We start from the raw sequence: 13,260 nt of genomic DNA, 5'->3' as shown, positions 1-13,260 counted from the left end.
TCTTGATCACCATTTGGTGGTTGGATGTATTTACATAGAATTGTTAACCCTTCATTTACCATACAATATCCATATTGTCACATACGGTGCTCCAGATTTTAATGTTGGGAGAGCATGGATAAGAAATTCCACTTTCTAAGGAAGTTTGTAAAGACTCAACACTAAACTTGTAAGGAGCCTAGGAAACTGAAGTAATTAACGTAGGCAGTAGGGAACTGGGAAGCAGTGATGGATGTTAAAAGCTCGGCTTAGCGTCTGTGACTAGGAGAGTTTTGCAGCTTTTTGTTCTGTTAGGCAGGGGAGAATAATACTCGTGACATTACAAAATTTACTAATGTTGGTAAGCTATAAATAAATGTCAGGATGCAAGTATTCAAGCTGAACTGATTATGTGGATAGATTAAAGAATGTCACCCGGCTTTTCACTTGGACAAATACGTGTTGCAACAGGAGAGATGGTGAGTCTAATTAAACCAAGGGCAATAAATTTGGATTTAATAACTCACAATCCACTATACATTTCCTGAGATTATGAAGCTATTATTGATTGAGCTAATGGAGCACATGGATACACTCTCTCTCTTTCTCTCTCTCTCTCTCTCTCTCTCTCTTCCCCCCCAATGTAGCCAGTTAAAATGGCTACCTCCCGATTTAGAATGGCTAACTCCCGATTTAAAATGGCGAACGGCAAAGGCTGATGGACACAAACGAGCAGCTGCAGGTTGAGTGTGTATTTACCTCTGGAAAGGCCAGACAAGATCGATACCAGCAACCATCAGCATAACAAAACACCAGCCATCTGCATAATAATGCGCAATCCCCGGGAACAATGAGCAACATTTAGAAACATAAAGCAAAACCAGACTCTTTGGCGCCAGCAGAAGCCTACACAATGGGAGGTGAACGACCACCTCAAGACCGCCCATCGATTTGGGACAAAGTCCAATCACTTGGAACCAGGTACAGGGTCCACCCCGAAAGGCAGGAAGTCCCTGGGGACTATAAGAATCAAGCCCAAGTTCAAATCGCCCTCTGCTTCTCTGCTTGACCGGGTCACTCAGCAACGCAAACCAACCCTTGACAGTGACCGGTCCAGCCATCGCTGATATCTAGTAAGTCTTACTTCAACGCTCGCTACGAGATCGGCGCTCCTAGCTACCAATCTGTACCAACTTCGAATCCCGTAGGCTCAGAACCCGAACGAAAGGCCATTCGTTTCCCTGACCTGGTGGGCCAGTTCCAAGTTAAGTATTGGCCTGTTAGCCGTAGAAGTAACTTAAACGTAGAATTTATGCATGAGTAGTGATTACTGTGTATAATAAATGTGCTTTGATTTAAATCTTACTTAGCGGTGTATTGGATTATTGATCATTACTCTGACTTGAACCACGTGGCGGTATCAGAAAGATACCTGGCGACTCAAGAGCAAAGGTGATAAAACAGAGCAATTAAAACTAAGGCAAAAGTTAGCAACACCACACACACACACACACACACACACACACACACACACATCAAACTGTTGTCCCCCACCCTTCCATCTCCTTTAACCTAAGGGGTAGAGTGAATAACAGGTTTTATCTAGAGTGGATGGCAGGGAAGGCAGTGCTATGTTCCTCCTGCAGAATGTTTGAGGTGAGGGACACTGTCAGTGTCCCTGCTGATTTCATCTGTGGGAAGTGCACCCATCTCCAGCTCCTCAGAAACCACGTTAGGGAGCTGGAGCTGGATGAGCGTTTGGTCATTCGGGAGGCAGAGGTGGTTATAGATAGAAGCTTCAGGGATGTAGTTACTCCGAAGAATAAAGGTACATGGGTGATGGTGAGAGGGGCTGGGAGGAAGCAGTCAGTGCAGGAATCCCCTGTGGTCGTTCCCCTTAGTAACAAGTATACCGCTTTAGATACTGTTGGGGGGGGGGGGCTTAGCAGGGGTAAGCCATGGGGTACAGGTCTCTGGCACAGAGTCTGTCCCTGTTGCTCAGAAGGGAAGGGGGGAGAGGAGTAGAACATTAATCATTGGAGACTCCATAGTTAGGGGGATAGATAGATAGAACACGTGGCTACAGGGATTGTGCAGGAGGGAGGGTTTCAGATTTCTGGATAATTGGGGCTCATTCTGGGGTCAGTGGGACCTCTACAAACGGGATGGTCTACACCTGGACCAGAGGGGTACCAATATCCTGGGGGGGGAATTTGCTAATGCTCTTCGGGAGGGTTTAAACTAGTTCAGCAGGGGATTGGGAACATGAATTATAGCTCCAGTATACAGGAGGTTGAGAGTAGTGAGGTCATGAGTAAGGTTTCAAAGTTGCAGGAATGTACCGGCAGGCAGGAAGGTGGTTTAAAGTGTGTCTTCAATGCCAGGAGCATCTGGAATAAGGTGGGTGAACATGCGGCATGGGTTGGTACCCGGGACTTCGATGTTGTGGCCATTTCGGAGACCATGGATAGAGCAGGGGCAGGAATGGTTGTTGCAGGTGCCGGGGTTTAGATATTTCAGTAAGCTCAGGGAAGGTGGTAAAAGAGGGGGAGGGGTGGCATTGTTAGTCAAGGACAGTATTACGGTGGCAGAAAGGACGTTTAATGAGGACTCGTCTACTGAGGTAGTATGGACTGAGGTTAGAAACAGGAAAGGAGAGGTCACCCTGTTAGGGGTTTTCTATAGGCCTCCGAAAAGGTCCGGAGATGTAGAGGAAAGGATTGCAAAGATGATTCTGGATAGGAGCGAAAGCAACAGGGTAGTTGTTATGGGGGACTTTAACTTTCCAAATATTGACTGGAAACGCTATAGTTGGAATACTTTAGATGGGTCTGTTTTTGTTCAATGTATGCAGGAGGGTTTCCTGACACAGTATGTAGATAGGCCAACGAGAGTTGAGGCCATATTGGATTTGGTACTGGGTAATGAACCAGGACAGGTGTTAGATTTGGAGGTAGGTGAGCACTTTGGTGATGGTGACCACAATTCGATTACATTTACTTTAGTGATGGAAAGGGATAGGTATATACCGCAGGGCAAGAGTTATATCTGGGGGAAAGGCAATTGTGATGCGATGAGGCAAGATGTAGGATGCATCGGATGGGGAGGAAAACTTCAGGGGATGGGCACAATGGAAATGTGGAGCTTGTTCAAGGAACAGCTGCTGCATGCCCTTGATAAGTATGTACCTGTCAGGCAGGGAGGAAGTGGTCGAGCGAGTGAACCGTGGTTTATTAAAGCAGTCGAAACACTTGTCAAGAGGAAGAAGGAGGCTTATGTAAAGATGAGACACGAAGGTTCAGTTCGGGCGCTCGAGAGTTACAAGTTAGTTAGGAAGGACCTAAAGAGAGAGCCAAGAAGAGCCAGGAGGGGACATGACAAGTCTTTGGCAGGTAGGATCAAGGATAACCCTAAAGCTTTCTATAGATATGTCGGGAATAAAAGAATGACTAGGGGAAGAGTAAGGCCAGTCAAGGACAGTAGTGGGAAGTTGTGCGTGGAGTCCGAGGTGATAGGAGAGGTGCTAAATGAATAATTTTTGTCAGTATTCACACAGGAAAAAGACAATGTTGTCGAGGAGAATACTGAGATTCAGGCTACTAGACTAGAAGGGGGCTGTTTCGCACACTGGGCTAAATCGCTGGCTTTGAAAACAGACCAAGGCAGGCCAGCAGCACGGTTCAATTCCCGTAACAGCCTCCCCGAACAGGCGCTGGAATGTGGCGACTGGGGGCTTTTCACAGTAACTTCATTGAAGCCTATTTGTGACAATAAGTGATTTTCATTTCATTTCATTTCAAGGGCTTGAGGTTCATAAGGAGGAGATGTTAGCAATTCTGAAAAGTGTGAAAATAGATAAGTCCCCTGGGCCGGATGGGATTTATCCTAGGATTCTCTGGGAAGCTAGGGAGGAGATTGCTGAGCGTTTGGCTTTGATCTTTAAGTCATCTTTGTCTACAGGAATAGTGCCAGGAGACTGGAGGATAGCAAATGTTGTCCCCTTGTTCAAGAAGGGGAGCAGAGACAACCCCGGTAACTATAGACCAGTGAGCCTTACGTCTGTTGTGGGCAAAGTCTTGGAAAGGTTTATAAGAGACAGGATGTATAATCATCTGGAAAGGAATAATTTGATTAGAGATAGTCAACACACTTTTGTGAAGGGTAGGTCGTGTCTCATAAACCTTATTGAGTTCTTTGAGAAGGTGACCAAACAGGTGGATGAGGGTAAAGCAGTTGATGTGGTGTAAATGGATTTCAGTAAAGCGTTTGATAAGGTTCCCCACAGTAGGCTACTGCAGGCAATACAGAGGCATGGGATTCGGGGTGATTTAGCAGTTTGGATCAGAAAATGGCTAGCTGGAAGAAGACAAAGGGTGGTGGTTGATGGGAAATGTTCAGGCTGGAGTCCAGTTACTAGTGGTGTACCACAGGATTTGTTTTGGGGCCACTGCTGTTTGTTATTTTATAAATGTCCTGGAGGAGGGCGTAGAAGGATGGGTGAGTAAATTTGCAGATGACCGTAAAGTCGGTGGAGTTGTGGACAGTGCGGAAGGATGTTACAAGTTACAGAGGGACATTGATAAGCTGCAGTGCTGGGCTGAGAGGTGGCAAATGGAGTTTAATGCAGAAAAGTGTGAGGTGATTCATTTTGGAAGGAATAACAGGAAGTCAGAATACTGGGCTAATGGTAAGATTCTTGGTAGTGTGGATGAGCAGAGAGATCTCGGTTTCCATGTACATAGATCCCTGAAAGTTTCCACCCAGGTTGAGAGGGTTGTTAAGATGGTGAACGGTGTGTTTGCATTTATTGGTAGAGGGATTGAGTTTCGGAGCCATGAGGTCATGTTGCAGCTGTACAAAACTCTGGTGCGGCCGCATTTGGAGTATTGCGTGTAATTCTGGTCGCCGCATTATAGGAAGGATGTGGAAGCATTGAAAAGGGTGCAGGGGAGATTTACCAGAATGTTGCCTGGTATGGAGGGAAGATCTTATGAGGGAAGGCTGAGGGACTTGAGGCTGTTTTCGTTAGAGAGAAGAAGGTTAAGAGGTGACTTAATTGAGGCATACAAGATGATCAGAGGATTAGATAGGGTGGATAGTGAGTGCCTTTTTCCTCGGATGATGATGTCTAGCACGAGGGGACATAGCTTTAAATTGAGGGGAGATAGATATAGGACAGATGTCAGAGGTAGGTTCTTTACTCAAAGAGTAATAAGGGCATGGAATGCCCTGCCTGCAACAGTAGTGGACTCGCCAACACCAAGGGCATTCAAATGGTCATTGGATAGACATAGACGATAAGGGAATAGTGTAGATGGGCTTTAGATTGGTTTCACAGGTCGGCGCCACATCGAGGGCCGAAGGACCTGTACTGCGCTGTACTGCGCTGTTATGTTCTATGTTGTTCCACTGGTCCGTGACCGTTTCCTGATTAGCGGAAATTTCTCCATGGCTATGTATTGGGGAGGATTTGGAAGAAATCTGCGAGTGTCATGATTTAAGAGAGATTCATTAGGCTGAAGATGATCATTTTAGATTAGAACAAACAGCATCAGGAGGGGACATTATCCGGCTTTCAAAGATGTCAATTTGATGTCTGTTCAACTTGAACTGTAGCACTAAACTGCACATGAAGACAATAAAAAATCTAATATATAGTGGAACAGCATCTGTTCCACCCTTGGGAAAAGACTGAATACATTGGGGTTAACTATATATGGATAGAGATATCTGAACATTTTGTAAAACCCCATGGTTTTTAAACAGTTGCAGCATCAAAGTGGTCCGATGGAAAACAATCCAGTTTGGATTGAATCGTGAACATTTAGGGATGCAGAGACAATCTAGTGCATTGTCTGGCTATCCCTGGGGATGGGAAGAATTTCGGGGGAGTGACTAAGTGACATATGATCCATGTAAGTATGAAAGGTGTGGATGTAATGGGCATATTTTGTTCCATCACTCCTTTCTCGACCCATGATCTTAATGTGAACCATAATCTCGTTCTTTCATAATCTAATTCTTTCATCGGCAGCAGGCTTGACTGATTTCTGTATGTGCAAGAAAAATTAAGATTTATGTTTTCGCAGTTATTTTTAGCCTTCAAAATATGTTTAGTTAATCATTAAATTGTCCAATTCCAAAAATTGTTCAGGCAGATTTAATTTTGTAACCAGGTGAAGCTTTTAATCTTCTTAAAGACATTGGGGCAGGTAATCGTCTAAGAAATTACTGGTTTTAGTTTGTGGTGCTTCATACATGTGCTGCGAAGTCTGGCAAACCAATACACATGAGAATTTGACTCTTGCGATGATAATTATAAAAATGAATAAAAGATTGCCTGGGGACGATGTGAAACTTGCTGCAAGATGAGCATTGTTTGATCCTGTGAGCTGGGGCTTTCTTTGGTTACAGATGGTTTTGCACTGTACACTGGCACTGCTTGTGGTTTTGCAGCAGACACTGGTGGAGTTTGGTTCCCTTATGCCAGTGCATACTTGGAACATTATTCCCAGTGATTGCTACTGGGATGTGTAATGTTGTTGCTTCTGCATTTGCAGTAGCCGTTGCTCAAGGCTCAGTGACGCATTATATAGTAGCTGATGTTGTCTCCGCATCTTGAGAACTTGCTTTGAGTGTTACGGAGCCTTCCCTGCATCTAATATCTTATGCTGTTTACCAATACAACGATTTCCATAAGTAAGAAGCCTGCTTTAAGCTCTGAAATTGGCCCCATGGCAATAGCCTGATCATTTGGGATGCGTGTCTGGATAAAAATAAACCTTGAACTTTGGACACAAGGATTGAAATGTCTCTTCCCTCTGTTATTTTTAACCTAACAGAGAGCCAGCAACCTTAAGTGCCTTTTTAAAAACATTGTCTAAAATATAAACTATTGGGAGCCGCAAGAGGAAAATTCGGCATTTTTGAGCAAATGGTCAAGTCTCTCATGCAGATACATAATTTGCATATAATCAGTAAAAAGCGGGCACAGAACTATATTAATTTAATGGAAAACATAATTTAGTGGAGAACATGTTTTCACCTGATTTTTTTAAAAAAAGCTTCTATTGGAATATTTTTAATTATTGTTTCCGCTGTATCAGAAACAATGGCCGTAACCAGAAAACCTGTTCTTCGAATTATCTATAACCATGATGTAGCTATACCACTTGACCAGTTTTATTTGGAACACAATGGTGCTTTATTTCATTCAAATAATAGTTTGAAACTATAACATGCAGCATATTGATTAGCCTTCTATTCCCAAAATAAAACAAAATGGATTTTACTTTTCTTGACTTAAGGTTTTGAAAGCATTTTTCATGTTAATGAGAGCCAATCGGAAAAGGTTGGGAGCTGCAAGGGAGACGTTAAGGAGATGCATGTGGCTCTGGAGCCATGGGCTGCCGACTCCATACTAAGGAAATCAGTTGGCTGATACTGCTGCGGAGGAAGACCGAAAAACCTGCCGTAGTGCCTTTCCCAAACTCAGGACATCATTCCAAAACACTTCACAGCAATTATATCTTTTTGAGTAGCACAACGTAGGGAAACATGGAGTCAGTTGGCCACATCAATTGGAATATAATAGTGACCAGATAAACTGTTTTTGCAAAGTTGTTTGAGGGATCAATATTAACTAGGATAGCCTTCCTTTTTTTTAATTTAAAAAAAAAAGCCTGTAAGCTATTTCCTTTTACGGAAAAGGAATGTCACCAGAACAAATCCAACCATTCATTAACGTATTGGGCAAGTTTAATTACAATCTCAGGAAGCCTTTTATTCTTTCACAGTATGTTGGTGTCGCTGGCTCGGCCCAGCATTTATTGCCCATCCATAATTTGCATTGAGAAGGTGGTAGTGAGCCACCTTCCGGAACCATTGCAGTCCATTTGGTCGAAGTGCTGTTAGAAATGGAATTCCAGAATTCTGACCCAGCGACCGTGAAGAAATTGTGATTAAAATTCCAAGCTGATATGGTGTGTGGCTTGGAAGGCAATTTACAGGTTGTGGTGTTCCCATGGACCTGCTCCCCTTGTCCTTCTAGGTGGTTGCTTTGGTGGGTTTGTAAGGTGCCTCTGTGAGTTTCTGCAGTGCATCCTACAGATGGTACACACTTGTTGCTACTCCATAGAATCCCTATGGTGCAGAAGGAGGCAATTCAGCTCAATGTGTCTGCACCGACCCTCTGAAAGAGCATCCTCCCCTGCCCTATCCCCGCAACCCCACCTAACCTGGACATCTGTGGTTGTTTAGCACAGGGCTAAATCGCTGGCTTTGAAAGCAGACCAAGGCAAGCCAGCAGCACTGTTCAATTCCCGTACCAGCCTCCCCGAACAGGTGCCGGAATGTGGCGACTAGGGGCTTTTCACAGTAACTTCATTTGAAGCCTACTTGTGACAATAAGCGATTTTCATTTCATTTCATCTTTGGACACTAAGGGGACATTTTAACATGGCCAATCCACCAAAATCCGCACATGTTTAGAAAGTGGGAGGAAACCGGAGCACCCAGAGGAAACTCACGCCAACACGGGGAGAACGTGCAAACTCCACACAGTCACCCAAGGCTGGAATTGAACCCTAGTCTCTTGACGTTGTGAGGTAGCAGTGCTAGCCACTGAGCTGCCCACTGTGCATCGTTGGTGGTGGGAGTGAATGTTTGTGGAAGTGATGCCAATCAAGTGGGCTGCTTGTCCTGGACAGTGTCAAGCTTCTTGAATGGTGTTGTAGCTGCACTCATCCAGGCATTTGTCAATTATTCCATCACACTCCTGTAGGCGGCGCAGACTCATTGGGGGCTGAATGGCTTCTGTTCAATGGTAACCCTCGGCTGTTGGAACCTTGTAGCTTCAAAAGAATAGGCATCCCTCATAAGACTGGACAAACAACCCTAAACACTTGTTGTGTTTATGAAGGATATTGGGCTTTCCATGAATTCAGAAGAATCCGTGATAATGTGATTTCAGAACCTGCTCTATTTCGGTGTCTGGATTCAGACTATTTGAAATGTAGTTCCACTGTCACCGAGGGAAGTCATTTTCAAAACGTGCTGTGTGAATGACCTCACAAACTTCCTGGGAATTCTCTGCAAATATCTGTGTATCACAAACTCACACAGTGCAGAAGGAAACCATTTGGCACATTGTGTCTGCACTCGCTCTTCAAACGAGCATCATGACTTTGTGCTAATCCCCTGCCTTTTCTCCGTACCGCTGCACATTGCTTCTATTCAACTAATCATCTAATGCCCTCTTAAATACCTCCATTGAATCTGCCTCCACCACACTTTAAGGCAGCGCATTCCAAACTTGAATCACTCGTTGTGTGTAAAAGTTTTTTCTCGCATCACATTTGCTTCTTTTGCAAATCCACCCTAAATCTGTACCCTCTCTCTCTTGATTCTTTTACGTGCGGGGACAGCTTCTCCCTGTCCAGCCCACTCATGATTTTGAACATCTCCCATCAAATCTCCTCTCAGATTTCTTCTCTCCATGAGAACAGCCCCAACCTCTCCAATCTATCCTCCTAACTGAAGTTTCTCACCCCTGGGACCATCTTCTAAACCTCTTCTGCACGCTCTCTAACGCGTTCACATCTTTCCTATAGTGTGGCGCCCAGAACTGTCCACAATATTCTCGCTGAGGTCTAACTAGTGACATGTATAAGTTCAGCATTACCTTCTTGCTCTTGTACCCTGTGCCCCTGTTAATAAAGCCCCAAATACATTATGCTTTATTAACTGTTCTCTCCACCTCTCTATGCACATATACATACAGATTCCTCTGCTCCTGCACCTCATTAAGAATTTTACCCCTTATTTTATATTGCCTCTCCATGTTCATCCTACCAAAATGCATTACCTCACACTTCTCTACCACTGGGCCACACCTGTTATAACACTCGGAAGGCAATTTGGGCAGCCAAAGAGAACCAGTGCTGTTATTGTGGAGAACATTTTCATTAGCAAACACCAATTAAATAACATCTGTGGGGTTTTTTATGTGCTCAGAAGTATATAGGAACCATTAATGCATGCCCGCAGAGTGCTTTGTGCGATCAGTTGCACTTTGGATTCTATGTTGTAGAGTCAGCTCATCCAATAGAAATCTATAGTGTCTCTGGGCCACATGTAACAGGTTGGGAGGGCATCAGGGTCACGAGTTGGATTATCCAATACCGGCAACTTGAAAACGGCATCTGGGGAGCCTTAAAACTGGCCTGTTGTGGAAGACCTGGATTGGCTGGAGTTGGACATGGGTCAGGAACCTTGCATTCATTGAAGCAGATTGGAAGATGTTCAAAAGAAGAGTGGCCCCTCTTCTAATCAAAACGAACGTCAGAATCTGGGTGGAGGTAGCTGAGTGGGCACTGTCTCCCCTGTGAATGTTTCGGCTCACTCAAGATTTAGTTTGACCAGACTAAAGCCAATAAGACAACGGGAGATATTTTGATTCAGCAATTCAGGACAATTTGTTAAGGAACGAGTTATACTTAACAAACCAAGGCAGCAACTTGTCTGGCTTTTACTTTCTGTCTGAGCTTTGGGTGTGGTTCAACATGCTCGACTCTCCTCTAGGTTAATTTGCTCTGATTGCTTCTTTCCTTTGCTATGTCACATGCTGGGGCTTCTTTGTTTCCAATGTCTCCGGTTTGCATCTCTGGGATTCTGCACTGTTTCTGTTGACCCGATGAACTCTGGCTTTTAACCCCTTCTGACCGTCAGACCACCTCATGTTCAAAGCCACTCCAGCCTGCTGGTTGACTGAGACACTGATCAGTGTCTTGACCATTATAATTGAGACCTTGTGGTAAGAAGAGACTTCGAGGAGAACCTATTCTTTTAACTGGTGAGAACTGGTTTGAGTTAGTTTTACTTGGTTCTCAAGTTCCATGCTGTGTGAGGTTACCAGAGTTTGCAACCCCTCTTGACCCGAAACATGCAATATGGAACTTGCAACTGAAAGTGTTACAATGAATTCTTTTACCCTTTTACATCAATCAAGTTACATAATCAAAATATACATAACTCAATCAAAGGTTTAGGATCAGTTAGCATAGGAATGCAACTGATATAAGATCAAACTAACTGCTTTGGCTAATGTATTCGTATTGGATTAAAAGTAAAGTGAAACTCTTCCTAATTGCCCCCAAAACTACCTATACCCCTGTGCCAGAAATCTGGTAGAAAGTAAAGGTTCAGCTCGGTTGTCAAGGTGTGTGTACCCATATGTTAGTTGTTTAACAATAGCATATAAGATATCTAAAAAGTACTCAGATCGGTGCAGTAGCACACATGGTGAATACACAGTACCTGTACTTCCAAAAGAACACAATTTAATATCCTTATCTGATGTTGGCCCTTATTTCATGTAAAAAGATCTTTACTTCAAATACTAATCGGTTTATTCCCTGCTGATGTCCTTTGCTAAACAGCAGTTTCAGAAAGCAAAGTTAAATCTTTGCATGATTTTCTGCAGCCTTGGTTTAACAATTAATCTCCGATCCAAGAATTAATTGTTCAAGAGAATATGCTCATGTTCTGCCACCATCGCAGAGTGGACAATAACATCAGACTGAGTGTGCAAGCTGAAAGTTGCCCATGGTTATTTATGGGTGAAATGATGCAGAGATTGCATAAATAGTAGCATGGTATTGAAAAGCAGAAAACCAGGAAAAAACAACTAGACGCAGTCCATAAAAAATGAAGCACGGTCTTCTTCCCAGGAAATTGCTCCTTGGAGTCTATTCCTACGAAAATCCTTACATCACACCTAAAGACTGGGAGAACAGCTCTATCTGATCTCAGGGGTTTGAAGACTGTTGTCAATCACCCATGATCTGAGGTACTTGCAGGGATAGTTAGGTGGAATACCAGAATGCAATTTTTAAGTTTCATTAATCTGACTTTTGATGAACCAACTGTATTTCAGTCATAGGCAGCATGTCAATTGTCCTCTTTAAATGGTGCCCCATTTTGGCATTAACTATTTAAATGATCTGATACAAAATACTGAAAATGTCAGTATGTGTTACAGATACCAAGATTGCAATGACTATTATCCAGTAAACTACTATTTCAGAACAATAGCCAAAAAACGCTGAAAAAACTCAGCAGGTCTGACAGCATTTGTGGAGCGAGAAACAATTTAAAGTCCAGTATGACTCTTTCGGAACTGAATTTTCCAGACATTGTTATGAATTCAGATCTCCAGCATCCACAGGATTTTTCTTTAATGTTACTATTTCAGGATTATTGTCTGTCCTTGATGGGAAGTTCAGCTGGTAAACCTATAGTGCTGCCCAAATCCATAATTCATTGGATTTGATTCTTGCATTTAAACAAAGCTATTGCCCAGTTATTTAGACCTAAAATTGAAATTGTCAGTTTGCTTGCTTCTCTTGCATGCTGATTGAGATCCCTTGTTTGACATGAAAATAGAACCGTTGACTAACCGGATGTGCCTAACTGGATGTGCCTAACTGGATGTATGTTCTTGACTAAGATTCTATCTGGGTTTTGTCTCCTTCGGGAAATAATGAGTGCAAAAACAAACCCTCACTGAAAAGAGATGTTGATGTGTAAAGACCACGGGCGAAATTCTCCGTTATCGGCGGAAAGTCCGCCGATCGGCGCAAAAAACGGCGCAAATCCCACTTGCGTCACGTCATAAAAATGGGCCGATAGTCTGCGGCCCGAAATGGGCTAGCAGCGACGTAACGGGATCCGCGCTTGCGCAGTGGTTCACGCCGTGCAGCGTCATACGCGCTGCACGGCGTGACGGCTCATAAGGCCGCGCAGCTCCCCCCCACCCGACCGGAACAGCCGACCGCAACACCCGACTTGATGGCTGGCCGTCGCTCAGCCCCGAGGTTCGAGTCACGCGATGTGGAGGCGCTCCTGGATGCGGTGGAGCAGAGGAGGGACGCCCTGTATCCCGGGCACGGCCGCAGAGTTGCCCCACGCCACAGCCGGCGTCTGTGGAGGGAGGTGGCAGAGGCCGTCACCGCTGTGGCCCTGACACCACGGACAGGCACCCAGTGCCACAAGAAGGTGAACGACCTCGTCAGAGCAGGCAGGGTGAGCGTCCCCCATATCCCCCATATCCCCTCTCCCCCAAATCCCCCCCTCCCCCATATCCCCCCCTCCCCCATATCCCCCCCTCCCCCATATCCCCCATATCCCCCATATCCCCCCTCCCCCATATCCCCCCCTCCCCCATATCCCCCCTCCCCCATATCCCCCCTCCCCCATATCCCCCATATCCCCCCTCCCCCA

General features: G+C 44.6%; 1 protein-coding gene across 2 annotated transcripts in view; it reads left to right on the top strand.

Moving 5' to 3' along the window:
* The window catches only part of glb1l2 (galactosidase beta 1 like 2), a 66,090-nt gene that overhangs the window by 5,393 nt on the left and 47,437 nt on the right, over positions 1-13,260 (top strand). The window lies entirely within an intron of this gene.

This window comes from Scyliorhinus torazame, chromosome 21 (genome assembly GCF_047496885.1).
Source record: "Scyliorhinus torazame isolate Kashiwa2021f chromosome 21, sScyTor2.1, whole genome shotgun sequence".
NCBI lineage: Eukaryota > Metazoa > Chordata > Chondrichthyes > Carcharhiniformes > Scyliorhinidae > Scyliorhinus > Scyliorhinus torazame.
The sequence above is the reverse complement of the archived record's forward strand: the minus strand, read 5'-3'. Positions and strand labels throughout refer to the sequence as shown.